At 41.5% G+C, this 18,648-nt stretch overlaps 1 pseudogene; it reads right to left on the bottom strand.

Moving 5' to 3' along the window:
* Positions 1-3,196: 3,196 nt before the first annotated feature.
* On the bottom strand, positions 3,197-8,152 carry LOC108700523 (annotated as a pseudogene).
* Between the last annotated feature and the right edge of the window lie 10,496 nt (positions 8,153-18,648).

Below are 18,648 nucleotides of genomic sequence, written 5' to 3'. Positions count from 1 at the left end.
TGCAAAACTGTATGCTTACAGCAGCAAGTTCAAGTTCTCTGCATAAATTATGCAGAGAAGAAGGGCTTCACTTGTGAATCTGAATACAGGTTGCAATCGACCATTTATTTTGAACTGCATTCAGATATGTGCAATAGCCACATGCCTCTGTACTCCGTTTTTTAATGCAGAGACCTTCAGCCTTTGGATTCAGCACTACATTCTGTCAGGATCCAAGAAAGGCGGTCAGCAGTGATGTGCGGGTCAGGGTTTTCCTGACCCGCACCCGACCCTAACCCGCCCTGCTGCAGCCCGTGCTTCCACGGTCCTTTTATAGACCCGCCCCGCAGATGACGTCACAAATAGGGCGGGGCGAGCAGACGCAAGACTATAAAACCGGAACCCGGATGCCGGCATTTGAAGGTGGCGGGCGGGGAAAGCAGGAGAAGAGCTCAACCCGCACCCGCCCGCCACCTGCTAGGGCAGTGCGAGGTCGACCCGAACTGCACATCACTAGCAGTCAGGGGAGACATGCAGATGCCCCCTTACCCACCCCCTAACCAGTGCATTATTTGCATATAGAAGGTAGGGCGTTAGGAAGCGCAGTTTGCATTGGGGCCTTGTACTTAGCACAGGATTGAGCTGCACTTACTGATGATGTTTTCTGCACGGAGTACAGAGATCTGCAACCCTGGGGGTACAAGTGCACTGTATGTGAGCAAAAAGAGCTACACTCGTGCCCCTTAATGCCCCAGGGTTAGTAAGTCACCCCTTGAGTGCTTGTGCACAGATTTAGGTATACCATACTTTTGTACTTTACTATACACCTGATTAAAAAAACAAATATAAACTTTACAAATAGGAACCATTTCCTTTTTTAAAACCTGTAGGGTTTAAACATGATTTTTCTAAATAAAACTATAAATGCAAACAGTTATATAAATGGGCAATTTAATGACTTCCAGTGATATTGTTATATTACCTGCTTTTCCAGCAGTTTTACTATGTCTTCTGACACTCCCTCTTTGCATTTTTTAACTTCCTGTACTGCCCCTGTGCGGACCTTGCGTAGGGAGTCCTTAGCCTTGTTGGAAAGTTGTTTTGCAAGTTTTGTTAAGTTTTCTCTGTGTTCTCGCGTTACCCTAAAAAATGTAAATGGTAGTGAAGGTTATCACTGATATATTGTTATGGCGTATACATAACAACAACGCCCTTGCCCATGTAATTAGTGGGAAAATTTGAGAAACTGAATTACAGAAAAACAGAGAGCAACAAAGGTTGCCTTCCCCAATATAACAGCACATTGTAATTGGGCTTAGAATATTTTATGACCTTTATCTTCACAAGCAATAGAATCCAGTTTGTTAAGGAACAAAATTACACGCTCAATTTTACAACAAGACAGAGAACTGAATGTAGCAAACAGATCTGCCAGAAAATGCAGGGACCTCATAATTGAGGCTCGTTTATAAACACTGGGCAAATAAGCACCTGGGCAGTAACCTATGGCAGTCAGTCAAATATTTGCTTTCATTGTTCAACCTGCAGCTGACAGAAAAAAGCCAATCACTGATTGGTTGCTATGGGTTACTGCCCATGGGCAACTTTGCCCAGTGTTTATAAATGAGCCTCAAAGTCAATCATGCTTTTGGTATATATCTACATCACCAGAAACATATTTTTTCCACTGCTTTCCATCTTTTATTTTTTAAGGTTTAATGTTCCTGTCTCTGGTGTTTCATTCTGGCAGCTGAGTATTCCAGGTGCAGATTCTGAACTGTTACATAATCTGCATCTGGAAAAAGCAGCTTTAGAAATATATAGCAAGGTGTAAAATGAAAATTTACACTTCAATATTAGAAAAACTATTTATAGAAAGTGATATGAAAAGGTTTTTATTTTTGTTGAATTGTCTAAAACAACTGAAATGAAGAAAAGTGTTGGAATGTGAACAACCCCTTTAAGTAGGATGTCTATGAAGATTCTCATTTATCCAAGTCATGATATACAGTATCTATTAGAATTAAGTCAAAGTCAACTGGACATTTAGAGTTTTTTCTTGAAAACGGTTTAGTTCAACAAAAGTGGTAGGGAATTCCCTGGCATTTAAACCCTTGAGGGTAGTAAAGTCACAGACATCCAATCACAATGGTTCCATTAAACTTCAGTAAGATGTTGGCTGACACTCACAGATGTGTGAAAGTGTGATCCAGTCACAATGGTACCATGATTTTCATTGAGGCAGGTGTTGATCTTTCAATGTACATGACTGAAAGTGTGAATTGTTGTGAAGAGCAATGTGGTCTATGCTGTCCAGTGCAGTGAGGAGTGCTTCTATCTATACATAGACAAAGCAACCGCTCTCTAATCGATTGGCCCAACATAGAATTCTGCAGGACTAGACTAAGCAGTCTATTTACATCTTAAGGAAAAGGGCCATTCCTTTGTGGACAACAATGTGCACATTTTGGACAGATGGTTTGAAAGAGTTGTGAAATAAGCCATTTATGCCAAAGTGAAAAAACCATCTCTTTGACATCCTTACCCCAGCGGCTTCAACAATTGACACTTCCAGAATGTTTTGGTTTATTATAGTTACTTTTTTAGTACATTTAGAAACACATCTAAATGAGATGTAGAAAAGGAGAAAAAAAAAAAAAAGATAAATAGGTTCTGCTTCCAAACACTTGTACATTGAGATTTGGCTTACAAATTGCGCAACTTGCATTAATACTGTACATGACTAAGGCTATAAACCCCCTATAGCCTCTTTTTGGTCACTGTATTGCTTTTATATTTGCCCCAATAATATTGACATTTCTATTATATAGGATGGAACTTATGTATCAAAACGGTGCCTTCCAATCTATAAGAGAGCTTAAATCAAATTTGGTATTCATTAAATGACTGCAGGCTTTACTGTTAGAAAAGGATAGACTATATATGGTATAACATGGAGATATAAGGATAACATGGCTAAATACTACTGGAATGGGTAGTTATGTATTACCACAGCAGTACCCTTATATTGAGATAGGACAAATTGTACTCATAATATTGCATATGCATTAGTGACTTTAAATATGACTGTTCCTTTAACTATAAATATTCCACCCCATTAACATAGAAATCTTAAAATCCACCTTCCTAACACCTTTAGCAGCTATGGCATCCTCTACAACACGTCAAACACAGCAGCTTTTATCATTTTATTAATCATGCTTCTGGTAAAATGAATATGTATTACCTCTGGAAAACTAGCCATGTTAATTATAAAACGGAAATTTACCATCTTTTGTTGTTACTGTAATATGATCAAATGCACCTAAGCGAAAGAAGAGAGAAAAAAGAATGAACTGTAATCCCAGGCAAGTGTACTGTAAATAAACAGAATATTTAAAACACCAAAATATCGCACCCTGAAGTAAAAAGTAAAGAATTTGCTATTTAGATAATACAAAATGTTTTGCCTAAATTCTGACAATAGTTTATCTAATGAAAAACAAAGTACGAAAATTGTAGCACAGATCAATGCTGAACCCGAGAAAGCATGTAGGTTTAGTTGTGCAACGACCCATCCATTTTCCAATAGAGATGTTTCTGTCATTTGGATCTCAGTATCTTATGTCTGCCAAAAAAACTTTTAAGTATTAAGGGCTGAACTCCACAGCTCGCTTATGTACGATTCAGAATGGAACTGAATGTGAAGTCGCAGGTACAAACTACATGTATCTGACTGTCGGATGAAAACGCAGCATGCAGCGTTTTCATCTGACAGTTGGAAACATGTCATTTCCTGTTTTTTCTTTCTTCAAATTTCCCAGGTCTGACGCATGCACATTAGAACAAAATAGCTGTCTTTTTCGTTAAAGTTTGGATGTTCGCTCTGCTGCGCATGGAAAAAGCAGGAAGACGATCGCTTTGTAGTGCTCTCTGGAATAACCCTGGGCCAGTGCCTAACTTTTGGCACCCCCAAGTATTACAGGACTTTCCTTCTCCTTTAAATAAACCCAATAGGATAGTTTTGATTCTATAAAGAGCACTATATATAACAATATTTATACATATACAATTATCTATACTACACTAACTTTAGATCTTGAGATCGTTGTAGCCTTGGTCATTATGTTCAAGAAGTCATTCAAGCAATTCTTCTTACAGGCTTTAAAATGATCTGCCATCACAACATAATCTGGGCATTCTACAACCTCACTGCCCTCAAAAAAAAAGAGAAAGTTCAGTTTTTAAAGACTAAAAGGGGCCTCTTGTTTTTTTTATATATGAAAAAAGACCTGTTTGTCTACAATACCTTCTAATGTACTGGTATGTCCCTTCACATGTGCCTTTTCTTCAGCGAAAACATCCCAGACCATAGTACTCTCTCATTGTTAAATAGTTCCATTCATTTTAATGGTTGTGTATAGTTATGACTAACACAAATGCCTTTAATACATATGTATTTAAAGCACTTTGTAAGAGCAGCTTGAGGATGTGTTGTTGTTGTTTCTGATTGGCAAGTTGCCAGAAATACAACTGATATTTTTGCACTGCTTTTGTGATCCCACATTTTATCCTGAATAAAGAGAGTTTCAATAATGATATCCTGTCTGGTGAACGACCACCATTCATGATCACCTTTAGAGGTATGTGCATGTAAGTGAACCAGATGCCACTGACTTCTCCCCTATCTGGCAAGTGTGTTTGACCCCCCCCCCTAAATATTTCAAGCAGGGCACCAACAACTGCAGACAGTGAAAAATAAAATCTACAATAAAGCAAATACAGGTATGGGACCTGTTATCTAGGATGCTCGGGACCAGGGGTTTTCCGGATAACTGATCTTTCTGTAATTTGGATCTCCATACCTCAAGTCTACTAGAAAAGCATGTACAAATTGTAGATATCATTCCGAGGAACCAATCTCTTTAGTCAGTAATCTCTTTATTTTCAATTGCACGACATGTTTCGGATCGAAAAGATCCTTCCTCAGGTGCTTGTATGAGTACTGGCTGAAGAGATCGGTTCTCCAGAGTGATATCTACAATTTGTGGAAGGTCTGGCAGTACCTTACTCTGAATGTGAACCTCCTATACCTGATAACTAAGGATTGCATCATCCACAAAGTGTGTATATCATAGAAAATCATGTAAACATTAAATAAACCCAATAGACTGATTCTGATTCCAATAAGGATTAATTATATCTTAGTTTAGCTCAAGTACAAGGTACTGTTTTATTATTACAGAGAAAAAGGAAATCATTTTTAGAAATTCGTATTATTTTGATAAAATTGAGTCTATGGGATAACGGGTTTCCGTATAATAGATCCCACACCTGTACTGAAATCACCAGATCATTTGTAAACAAACAGATACTACTGGTCATGACCCAGCCATGCTGAACAGCTATGGAACACAAGATGCATAAAAACAAAAAACAAAGGAAGGACCCTGAAAACTCCACTGCCTAGATTTAATGTCTAATTGTACCTGAAAACAAATACAAAAGGGGATGAAATCCTCTAAAGGGAGAGTGGCTACCCAATTTAGATTTGATAAAGGAGAAGGCCAAGCATATCCCAGTGAGGATGAAAATAAAGATATGCCCATTGAATGCAACCAGTCAGAAAAAATACTGGTGCTGGTTCATAGAAAGGAGATTTTAAAATTGTGTTTTATTCACTTGTTCCTTATAGGTAGGTACAGAAATACTGTTATAAGTTAATTTATGCGATGCTGCATGTTTTCTATTGTCTTCAGGTATCTATCTGTACTGGCAGCATTAAAGGGGTTGTTCACCTTTGTGTAAACCTTTAGTATAATGTAGAGTATATTTTCTGAGATAATGTGCAATTGTTTTTAATTTTTTATTGTTTGAGTTGTTTAGCTTTTTATTCAGTTTGCATATTAAGCAATCTGGTTGCTAGGGACCAAATTGCCCAGCAACCATGCATGGATTGGAATAAGAGACTGGAATATGAATAGCAGAGGACCTAAATAGAAAGATGAGTAATAAAAATGCATGTGTAGCCTTACAGAGCATTTGTTTTTAGATGGGGTCAGTGACCCAAATTTGAAAGCTGGAAAGAGTCAGAAGGAGAAGTCAAATAATTTTTAAAACTATAAAAAATAAATAATAAACACCAATTGAAAATAACTTATTAAAAGTTAAAGTAAAGGTGAACCACCCCTTTAAATGAAGTTTAAATGCAATATGTGTGAGTCACCATAACATTTAAAGGAACAGTAACACCCACAAATGGAAGTGTTAAAGTAATGGTAAATAATAATTTACTATTGTGCTGAACTGATAAAACGTTTGTTTGCTTCAGTAACTCTACAATAGTTTATATAAATAAGCTGATGTGTAGCTATGGGGCAGCCATTCAAAGCTGAAGCAGGATTAAAAACACAGGATACCCAGCTGATAACACATAAGCTCTGTAGTATATACTGGGATTCTTCAGAATGTATCTGTTATCTACTATGACTCCTGTGCTTGAATGGCTGCCCCCATGGCTACACAGCAACATGGTTATATTAACTATAGTTGTGTTTCTAAAGCAAACACATCAGTTTTACCAGTGAAGGGGAACACTACATTATACTATTGTTCTTTTGAAAAACTTTTATATTTTGGTGTTACTGTTCCCTTAAATACTTATTATATTAACTGTTTACAGATGCAAATGAACACTTGTATCACTGCACAGCTTTACATAGTTTACAGTATATACATGAAGAAATTACACTTACCGGATGTAGTTCGGATACTTAAGTTTTTAGTAAAATCTTCTTTAAGATTCTCCAGTATGCTTTTCATTTCTTGTTTCACTTCTCCAGGTTAATAATGTCTTCAACCAGGGCAGCATTTCTGTTAACTCTTGCTTGAACTTGCCCTTTACTTTTGGCTATGTATAAAAACAATAAATATACTAGTTATTCCTCTGCATGGCATATGAGTAACTGGACTTTGCATTTAACAAGAATGCCCTTCAGCTGCTGTGGACTACAACTCCCAGCACTCAGTTGGTTGGAGGCTGCCAAATTTGTCATTTGACTTATAGAAAAATATATTGCTTTCCCAGCAAACCCATGTTGATATCAAAACAATTGTAATGGCTCCTATACTGTTCATTTTGGGAGGCTTTGTTGATTTTAAGCCTTGTGTTCTCTCCTAACCCCTAAATTTGAAACACAACGTCACAAGCACTGCAAAGAATATATCCCATATCTGTACATGGGGCAGATTGCTCAATCTACATATACAAGCACTTAGCAGTTGTATACAAGTATAGGTATGGGACCTGTAATGCACAATGGTTGGGACCTGGGGGTTTCCGGATAACGGATAATTTGGATCTATAAGTCCACTAGAAAATCTTGTAAACATTAAATAAACCCAATAGGCTGGTTTTACTTCCAATAATGATTAATTATATCTTAGTTTGGATCAAGTACAAGATACTGTTTTATTATTACAGAGAAAAAGGGAATGATTTTAAAAAATATGGATTATTTGGATATAATAGAGTCTATGGGAGACAGCCTTTCTGTAATTAGGAGCTTTCTGGATAACGGGTTTCCGGATAACAAATCCCATACCTATAAATGCTTAGCTACAGCTAATCTACCACAACAACCTTGACATGGTGTACTACAAATTTACTGTTCATAGTACAGGTATGGGACTCTGTTATCCGGAAACCCGTTATACAGAAAGCTCAGAATTACGGAAAGGCCGTCTTCCAAAGACTCCATTTTATCCAAATAATCCAAATTTTAATAAATGATTTCCTTTTTCCCTGTAATAATAAAACATTAGCTCATATAGGTAAGAGATCTGTTATCCAGAAACATGTTATCCAGAAAGCTCTGAATTACTGAAAGGCTGTCTCCCATAGACTCCATGTTATCCAAAATATGTTTACTATGTAGTCAACTTAAATATGGACACTGAACATTCCAACTTAGTAAAGAGTTATAGTATGAACCAAAATATTTAAATGATAAAACATACCTTTATTTTTCTTTGTAGCAAGGTGTCTACTTATAATGGCTATAGAATGTGTTTGCAGTTTTACTGCTAAATCACTTTTCTGGGGTCTCAATGATGTTGTTAATCTTAAATGCAGCACCAATGGCTTCAGCCGACACAAGCACCTTAAAGCCATATCTGGGTCTATAAAAAAGATGAAAATAAAATTGTCAGTGATATTATATTCATTTGCCAGCTGTGAATTAGTTAAAATTCTACTTTTCAGTCAGACTATATTATCTCTTAAGGGAATAATTTCAAGGGATAGTTTTAGGGATGCACCGAATCTAGGATTCGGTTCGGGATTCGGCAGAATCCTTCTGCCCGGCCGAACCGAATTTGCATATGCAAATTAGGGGCGGGAGAGAAATCACGTGACTTTTTGTCAGAAAACAAGAAAGTAAAAATTGTTTTCCCCTTCCCACCCCTAATTAGGGTTTGGATTCGATTCAGTATTCGCCCGAATCTTTCATGAAGGATTCTGGGGTTCGGCCGAATCCAAAATAGTGGATTTGGTGCATCCCTAGGTAGTTTATCTTTAACTTTAATGGCAAGCAGAGCTCCACGGAGAAGGAGCTGAAGCGTTGTCCTTGGCAGAGAGCAGGGCGAGTGATGCTGATTCCGTCCCAGGAGCTGGCCGCTGCTCAATGAATTGGACAAGTCCAGAGCTCCGGGTCACAGTGCTGGTGCTGCTTTCCCGTAGACCATGTGACCATGTTGTGCAGCTAGAGGAGGCAGAGTTGGCCAGTGACAAAGGATCGGGCGTTTGGTGGAATGGGCGGTTGGTGTTCCTTGTGCACCGGCAGCAGGCTACACTCACACCGGTGTGCCATCACATCAGCTGCCTGGTGGGGGGTACTTGCACGGTGCTGATGTACCCCAGTTTGTGAATCTGGGCGATAGCCAGGGAGGAGAAATCCAGCGCTGCATGATGGATGGTTGCCATGTCGCCTTTTCTGAAGAGGAGCGGAAATAGAGTTTCTGTTAGCTATTTATTAATAAAGGCTTTGCTATTTTAAATTTTAATTTGTCTTGGTGTTTTTTTTCTGTTGTATTCTAACAAATTCTTTAAAAAAAAATTGATGTTACTGTTCCTTTAAAGGTGTACAAACCTGATGGTTCCCTGGCTCTTGTGGGCCCCGCCAGCCCAGATCCGCACCCTGTGCTGCTTCTTCTTCCTGCCGCGACCGCTAGGGATGTAGCGAACGTCGGAAAAAAAGTTCGCGAACTTGCGTCAAAAATGCGAACGGTTCGCGAACGTCGCGAACCCCATAGACTTCAATGGGAAGGCGAATTTTAAAAGCTAGAAAAGACATTTCTGGCCAGAAAAATGATTTTAAAGTTGTTTAAAGGGTGCAACGACCTGGACAGTGCCATGCCAGAGGGGGATCAAGGGCAAAAATGTTTCTAAAAAATCCATTGTTGACACAGCGCTGCGTTTTGTGCTGTAAAGGGCAGAAATCACACTACATTTCTAAACCTGTGTAATAAAATGCTTTAAAACGTCCGGCGTCTACATGCCAATCAAGTCGTGTAAAGGTTACAGCCTGTTCACATGCAAAGACGAAACGCGGTGCTTACTGCAACGCAAAAAGACGCAAAGAGCTTTCATGAATGATACCGTCAAGTGAGCAAATAATAGTTTTTAATTACTAGTTGCTTGTCACCTCCAGGATGTTCGTCCTGTTGGTGGCAATATTTCTGTAGTGGTGTGTTTAGCAGTCACCGTGCTTGTGCGCACGTGCACGGTCAGGCAGAGGTAATTCAATGTACAGTGAAGTGAACCAAAAAACACTGATTCTGCAGTGTGGGCCCAGTTTTGGTCTACTTTATTGATCACCTGCGGTGACCATAAAAGATGCGATTTTGCCACTGTTGCAGAACCCTGAAAAATTAGGCATGTGTACTTTCCTGAAAAATTATGTTTTTTTTGTCGCAGCCACTGAACCAGAAGTCCAGAAACAATATGCCATATAAATGCTGAAAATATTAATTTTTTTTTGTGGCAGCCACTGCAGCACAGAGGCCAGAAAAAATATGCCATATAAATGCAAACAATATTAATTTTTTTTTGTCGCAGCCACTGCAGCACAGAGGCCAGAAAAAATATGCCATATAAATGCAAACAATATTAATTTTTTTTTGTCGCAGCCACTGCAGCACAGAGGCCAGGAAAAATATGCCATATAAATGCTAACAATATAAATTTTTTTTGTCGCAGACACTGAAGCACAGAGGCCAGAAAAAATATGCCATATAAATGCTGAAAATATTCAATTTTTTTGGTCGCAGCCACTGAAGCACAGAGGCCAGAAAAAATATGCCATATAAATGCTTAAAATATTGTTTTTTTTGGTCGCAGCCACTGCAGCACAGAGGCCAGAAAAAATATGCCATATAAATGCTGAAAATATTCTGTTTTTTTTGGTCGCAGCCACTGCAGCACAGAGGCCAGAAAAAATATGCCATATAAATGCAAACAATATTAATTTTTTTTGTCGCAGCCACTGCAGCACAGAGGCCAGGAAAAATATGCCATATAAATGCTGAAAATATGAATTTTTTTTGTCACAGCCACTGAAGCACAGAGGCCAGAAAAAATATGCCATATAAATGCTGAAAATATTCTGTTTTTTTTGGTCGCAGCCACTGAAGCACAGAGGCCAGAAAAACTCAGGATTTACCTGGATTCAAATTAAACCAGTAGGGTTTGCACCCTAGTTTGTAACGGTGGTGGAGGGAGGAGGACAGCTGTATGTGGAGTCATGAGGCGTGCAGAGAAGGACAGCTGCATGGGGAGTCAGAATCAGAAACTCAGAACAAGTCTTCCGGCGTGCAGTAACCCTCCGAGATCCACCCCTCATTCATTTTAATAAAGGTCAGGTAATCCACACTTTTGTGACCTAGGCGAGTTCTCTTCTCAGTTACAATCCCTCCTGCTGCACTGAAGGTCCTTTCTGAGAGGACACTTGAGGCGGGGCAAGACAAGAGGTTCATGGCAAATTGTGACAGCTCTGGCCACAGATCAAGCCTGCGCACCCAGTAGTCTAGGGGTTCATCGCTCCTCAGAGTGTCGATATCTGCAGTTAATGCCAGGTAGTCCGCTACCTGCCGGTCGAGGCGTTCTTTGAGGGTGGATCCCGAAGGGTTCTGCCGCTGCCTTGGGCTGAAAAACATTTGCATGTCTGACGTTACAGAGTGGCCAAAGTGCTTTGTCCTTGCAGGTGCGCTCGTGGCAGGATTACTGGCACCTCTGCCCCTGGAATGTTGATGAGTTCCTGAAGTGACATCACCCTTAAAAGCATTGTACAACATGTTTTGCAGGCTGGTTTGTAAATGCAGCATCCTTTCAGACTTGTGGTATGTTGGTAACATTTCTGCCACTTTATGCTTGTACCGAGGGTCTAGTAGAGTCGCGACCCAGTACAGGTCCTTCTCCTTAAGCCTCTTGATACGGGGGTCCTTCAACAGGCATGACAGCATGAAAGACCCCATTCTCACAAGGTTGGATGCAGAGGTATCCATCTCCGCTTCCTCATTATCAAGGACTGCATCATCCACAGTCTCCTCCCCCCAGCCACGTACAAGACCAGGGGTCCCCAAAAGGTCACCACCAGCCCCCTGGGAAGCCTGCTCCTGTTGGTCCTCCTCCTCCACAAAGCCACCTTCCTCCTCTGACTCCACTTCTGACACCTCTCCCTGCGTTGCAGCAGCTGCCTGGGTTCGTTCTGGTGATTCCGACCAGAAATCGTGCGCTTCCTGCTCCTCGTCACGCTGGTCTACAGCCTCATCTGTCACTCGTCGCACGGCACGCTCCAGGAAGAAAGCAAAGGGTATTAGGTCGCTGATGGTGCCTTCGGTGCGACTGACCATATTTGTAACCTCTTCAAAAGGGCGCATGAGCCTGCAGGCATCGCGCATAAGCACCCAGTAAGGGGGGAAAAAATCCCCAGCTCTGCAGATCCAGTCCTACCACCCAGTTCAAACAGGTATTCGTTGACGGCTCTTTGTTGTTGCAGCAGACGTTCCAACATGAGGAGCGTTGAATTCCAGCGAGTCTGGCTGTTGCAAATCAAACGCCTGACTGGCATGTTGTACCGCTGCTGAATGTCAGCAAGGCGTGCCATGGCTGTATAGGAACGTCTGAAATGGGCCGACACCTTCCTGGACTGCCTGAGAACGTCCTGGAATCCTGGGTACTTTGAGACAAAACGTTGTACTATTAAATTCAGAACATGTGCCATGCAGGGCACATGTGTTAAATTGCCCAGTCTCAGTGCTGCCAACAAATTGCTTCCATTGTCACACACCACTTTTCCGATCTTCAGTTGGTGTGGGGTCAGCCACCGATCGGCCTGTGACTGCAGAGATGACAGGAGTACAGATCCGGTATGGTTTTTTGCTTTCCAGGCACGTCATCCCCAAGACAGCATGACAACGGCGTACCTGGCACGTCGAATAGCCTAGGGGGAGCTGGGGGTGCACAGGTGTGGAGGAGGAGGAGGACCCAGCAGCAGAGGACGAAGAAGAGGAAAGAAGACGAGGTAGAGAGCGAAGGAGGAGTAGAGGTGGGTGGCAGAACCGCGTGCAATCCGTGGCGGTGACACCAACTCCACTGTCGTTGTTGAGCCACACATTTCCTGCTTCCCAGCCATGACCAAGTTCACCCAGTGGGCAGTGTAGGTGACATACCTGCCCTGACCATGCTTGGAGGACCATGCGTCAGTAGTCATATGGACCTTTGGCCCAACACTAAGTGACAAAGATGCGGTGACTTGGCTCTGCACATGGTGGTACAGGTGTGGTATTCCCTTTTTTGAAAAAAAATTGCGGCTGGGTACCTTCCACTGCGGTGTCCCAATTGCTACAAATTTGCGGAAGGCCTCAGAGTCCACCAGCTGGTATGGTAAAAGCTGGCGGGCTAAGAGTGCGGACAAGCCAGCTGTCAGACGCCGGGCAAGGGGGTGACTCGCAGACATTGGCTTCTTACGCTCAAACATGGCCCTCACAGAAACTTGGCTGGGGGCAGATGACTGGGAATGGGAACTGGTGGTCAAGGTGGAAGGCGGAGTGGAGGGTGGTTCAGACGGGTCAAGGACAGCAGAGGTAGAGCAGTAAGATGCTGGACCAGAAGGAGGGTGTCTTTTAGTTTGCCTGTTGCCTTTGAGGTGTTGCTCCCAAAGTGCTTTGTGCTTGCCGTTCATGTGCCTTCGCATAGAAGTTGTACCTATGTGGCTGTTGGGCTTCCCAAGACTCAGTTTCTGACTGCACTCATTGCAAATTACAACGCTTTTGTCAGAGGCACACACATTAAAAAAATCCCACACTGCTGACCTTTTTGAGGCTGGCAATCTGGGGGTAAAAGTAGAAGTCGGCGGCGTTGGCGGCAATGGCGGGTGCGTTGGCCGGCTGACCACAGGTGCCGATACATGTTGTTGCCCTACTGTTCCCTGCGAGCTGTCCCTCCCTGCTTCTTCTAAGTCTTATTCTCCTCCTGCCTCTCTGACTCTCCGTCTCTCCATCTGAACTATCCTCCTCTTGCTCTCTTCTACTGGGCACCCACAAAACATCAATCTCCTCATCATCATTCTCCTCAGATGCATCAATTTCTTCTAACAGCTCACAGAAGGAAGCAGCAGCGGGGACCTCCTCGTCATCACTCATTATGTCCATCTCTGTTGTGTTCTCTGCCAGAATTAAATCTGGTGTAACGTCCTCATCTCCTTCATCTTCTTCTGCCAATAATGGTTGCGCATCACTCAGTTCAAGAAACTCATGTGAAAATAACTCCTCTGACTCCAGTGAAGAAGGGGCGCCGGTGGTGGAGGAAGTGTTACGTGGGGTGCCCATAGCAGTGGAGGATGAGGATGTTGTGGTAAAGTTAGAAACGGTAGAGGATGGGGTGTGCTGTGTAAGCCAGTCAACTACCTCTTCAGCATTTTGGGAGTTCAGGGTCATTGCCTTTTTAAAACTGGGCAATTTCCTAGGGCCACAGGATAGCATAGCAGCACGGCCCCTAGTGCCTCTGCGTGGCGGCCTGCCTTTGCCTGGCATTATTTTTAAAACAAAAACAACAACAACTCAGGTGGTGTTTCTGGAGACGGTATTATTATTGATATTTAGACAGAATGTGAACAAGCTCACAGAGCTAGATGGGAGTTGTTTGAAAATGAAGAAGAAGAAGAACACACTGGGCAAACAAGGCCTACAAGGTCAACGTATACACTACTACAGCAGTGGATACGGAATATATTATTGCTGCCTGAAAAACGTCACTCGGGTGGTGTTTCTAGAGACGGTATTATTATTGATATTTAGACAAAATGTGAACAAGCTCACACAGCTAGATGGGAGTTGTTTGAAAATGAAGAAGAAGAACACACTGGGCAAACAAGGCCTACAAGGTCAACGTATACACTACTACAGCAGTGGATACGGAATATATTATTGCTGCCTGAAAAACGTCACTCGGGTGGTGTTTCTAGAGACGGTATTATTATTGATATTTAGACAGAATGTGAACAAGCTCACACAGCTAAGTGGCAGTGGTTTGAAAATGAAGAACACACTGGGCAAATAATGCCTACAAGGTCAACGTATACACTACAGCAGCGGTGGATACGGAATATATTATTGCTGCTTGAAAAACGTCACTCAGGTGGTGTTTCTGGAGACGGTATTATTATTGATATTTAGACAGAATGTGAACAAGCTCACACAGCTAAGTGGCAGTGGTTTGAAAATGAAGAACACACTGGGCAAATAATGCCTACAAGGTCAACGTATACACTACAGCAGTGGTGGATACGGAATATATTATTGCTGCTTGAAAAACGTCACTCAGGTGGTGTTTCTGGAGACGGTATTATTATTGATATTTAGACAGAATGTGAACAAGCTCACACAGCTAAGTGGCAGTGGTTTGAAAATGAAGAACACACTGGGCAAATAATGCCTACAAGGTCAACGTATACACTACAGCAGCGGTGGATACGGAATATATTATTGCTGCTTGAAAAACGTCACTCAGGTGGTGTTTCTGGAGACGGTATTATTATTGATATTTAGACAGAATGTGAACAAGCTCACACAGCTAAGTGGCAGTGGTTTGAAAATGAAGAACACACTGGGCAAATAATGCCTACAAGGTCAACGTATACACTACAGCAGCGGTGGATACGGAATATATTATTGCTGCTTGAAAAACGTCACTCAGGTGGTGTTTCTGGAGACGGTATTATTATTGATATTTAGACAGAATGTGAACAAGCTCACACAGCTAAGTGGCAGTGGTTTGAAAATGAAGAACACACTGGGCAAATAATGCCTACAAGGTCAACGTATACACTACAGCAGTGGTGGATACGGAATATATTATTGCTGCTTGAAAAACGTCACTCAGGTGGTGTTTCTGGAGACGGTATTATTATTGATATTTAGACAGAATGTGAACAAGCTCACACAGCTAAGTGGCAGTGGTTTGAAAATGAAGAACACACTGGGCAAATAATGCCTACAAGGTCAACGTATACACTACAGCAGCGGTGGATACGGAATATATTATTGCTGCTTGAAAAACGTCACTCAGGTGGTGTTTCTGGAGACGGTATTATTATTGATATTTAGACAGAATGTGAACAAGCTCACACAGCTAAGTGGCAGTGGTTTGAAAATGAAGAACACACTGGGCAAATAATGCCTACAAGGTCAACGTATACACTACAGCAGCGGTGGATACGGAATATATTATTGCTGCTTGAAAAACGTCACTCAGGTGGTGTTTCTGGAGACGGTATTATTATTGATATTTAGACAGAATGTGAACAAGCTCACACAGCTAAGTGGCAGTGGTTTGAAAATGAAGAACACACTGGGCAAATAATGCCTACAAGGTCAACGTATACACTACAGCAGTGGTGGATACGGAATATATTATTGCTGCTTGAAAAACGTCACTCAGGTGGTGTTTCTGGAGACGGTATTATTATTGATATTTAGACAGAATGTGAACAAGCTCACACAGCTAAGTGGCAGTGGTTTGAAAATGAAGAACACACTGGGCAAATAATGCCTACAAGGTCAACGTATACACTACAGCAGCGGTGGATACGGAATATATTATTGCTGCTTGAAAAACGTCACTCAGGTGGTGTTTCTGGAGACGGTATTATTATTGATATTTAGACAGAATGTGAACAAGCTCACACAGCTAGATGGCCACTGGGCAAATAATGCTGCAAGTGCACTACTATTGGTGCACTACTATGAAGAACAGCAAACAGCACTGGACACCTTAAAGAACAGTAAGATAAGTAAAATAAAAAAAAAATTATATGTATATTAAAAAAAAAAATATTCTCGGGTTGGTGCTGCTGAACTACTAGGAGCAGCACAGTAGCACACCAGTCCCACTCCCCAACACTGCTAGACTAATAGCACTTGGCTGTTAAAGTAGCAAAGTAAAACAACAAAAAAGAAAATAAAAGCAGTCCTTACAAGGACTATTGGGTTATTACAGCAGTCAGCAGATGAGATCAGAAGAGATCAGTGCCCACAGCAGGCAGCTACATACAGAGCACTGCAGTAGAAGGTAGATTACTAGCCAGCAAAGCTACCCTAAAATGTCCCTCAAATCCCTGCAGACTTCTGTCCCTCCAATACAGAGCAGTATCAAGTAGATTACTAGCCAGCAAACTTACTATCAACTGTCCCTCAAATCAGTGAAATCACTAGCAGCTCTCTCCCTACACTAGCTCTTCCAAGCACACACAGGCAGAATGAAAAAACGCTGCAGGGCTTCAGTTTATATATGGAAGGGGAGTGGTCCAGGGGGTGTGGGGGTGGTCCAGGAGGGAGAGCTTCCTGATTGGCTGCCATGTATCTGCTGGTCTGGGATGAGAGGTCAAAAAAAAGCGCCAGGTAAGGCGAACCCAAAATGGCGAACGTCGCGCGACGTTCGCGAACTTGCGGCGGACGCGAACAGCCGATGTTCGCGCGAACAAGTTCGCCGGCGAACAGTCCGCGACATCCCTAGCGACCGCCCTTCTTTGGGCCGTTTGCGGCAAAAACACAGCACCCCGGGGAGCCCCAGTCCGACCCTAATCATATAATACTAAAGGCTAATTATGGTCTTAGCCAGCTGGCCTTTGTTGTTTAAATATTTTGAACTTGCACTCCCATGTAAGAGGATATTAAGTAGCATTAATATAGCAAACAAAAAAGGGATTCTCTCTTGATTTTTATGGTGTAGTTTTTATTTCTAAAATATACTGTTTACACTGCAAATAATTCACTCTACAATATAAAATTGAATTCCTAAACCAGCTAGTGTATTTTTTTTAGATATAATATTTGTGTGTAGGCAGCCAAAGCACAAGTCACATGACTGGGGGCACCTGGGAAACTGACAATATGTCTAGCCCCATGTCAGATTTTCAAAATTAAATGTTAGAAAAATCTGTTTGCTCTTTTGAGAAATGGATTTCAGTGCAGAATTCTGCTAGATCAGTACTATTAACTGATGCATTTTGAAAAAAACATGTTTTCCCATGGCAGTATCCCTTTAACATTCTTTAATATAAGAGCATATGCAACGTTTCAATTGCTTACTGTATTTGTTCTTTAATATGACTCCAGTGTGCATTACACACAGCATATGTATTTTTTGCATGCTGCAGCAGTATCAGTCTCTATCCACCATGGACTACATTGCCTTGTGCCATAAAAAAATGTAAATTTACTTTTAAAAAATAAAAAGTGTGTATTATTTTCTCCTTTTCACATTGTTTAGTACCCAATGGCACCTTTGTGAAGTCAATGGAGACCACGGAAGTTGGTCTTGGATGGTTTTCAACCATCTACACTTGCTCAAAAATGCTATACTGTGCCCTGTCCCCTAATAGTGCTCCGTGCTCCACTGCGCCTGAGGACTTTGGATGCATTTTAGTGGAATGTATATGTTGGATGTAAATTACTAATAGCAAGTGAAGCACCTGTTACTGGGCATGGGTGGTTAATTCAGGGTGAGATAAAAAATATGGTTGTGTTGACTTAAATACTCAGGTTCTGAGCTTATCTGCCCATCACTAGTCATAAGCAGGAAAAAAGACCAATCAATTTTAAAAATGTCCATTTAAGAGGCTATCCACCTTTTGCAAAGTAGGTAAGACGTTGCAAATAAATATTTTGTCAGGTGGCAACCCTAAGATCAAACTATGCACAAAGACGCAGATATATTGGCAGCAGATAGGAATCATGATGAGGCCAGCAAGGATTCAGGCACTACTTGCAAATGTTACTTGACTACTGTCTGCCTTCACTTGCATAACAAAAAATCTATTGGTTGCCAATGTAATTAACACTGTGCAAGTTGGTGCCGCTGGGGGCAGGGGATTCACTAACATAGCTTATGATCTCTATATTTACAATGGTCCAAAAGAGGGCTAGCAACCCCCTATTCCAGCCTTATGAGATGAGCAGCCAATTCACTTAAAGGGGTTGTACGCCTTAATTTAACTTTTAGTATGAGGTAGAGAGTGATATTCTGAGACAATTTGCAAATTTTATTGTTTTATTATTTATGGTTTTGAGTTATTTAGCTTTTTATTCAGCAGCTCTCCAGTTTGCAATTTC

This window comes from Xenopus laevis, chromosome 8S (genome assembly GCF_017654675.1).
Source record: "Xenopus laevis strain J_2021 chromosome 8S, Xenopus_laevis_v10.1, whole genome shotgun sequence".
In the NCBI taxonomy this organism is placed as follows: Eukaryota; Metazoa; Chordata; class Amphibia; order Anura; family Pipidae; genus Xenopus; species Xenopus laevis.
This window is presented reverse-complemented; position numbering and strand designations above follow the sequence as displayed.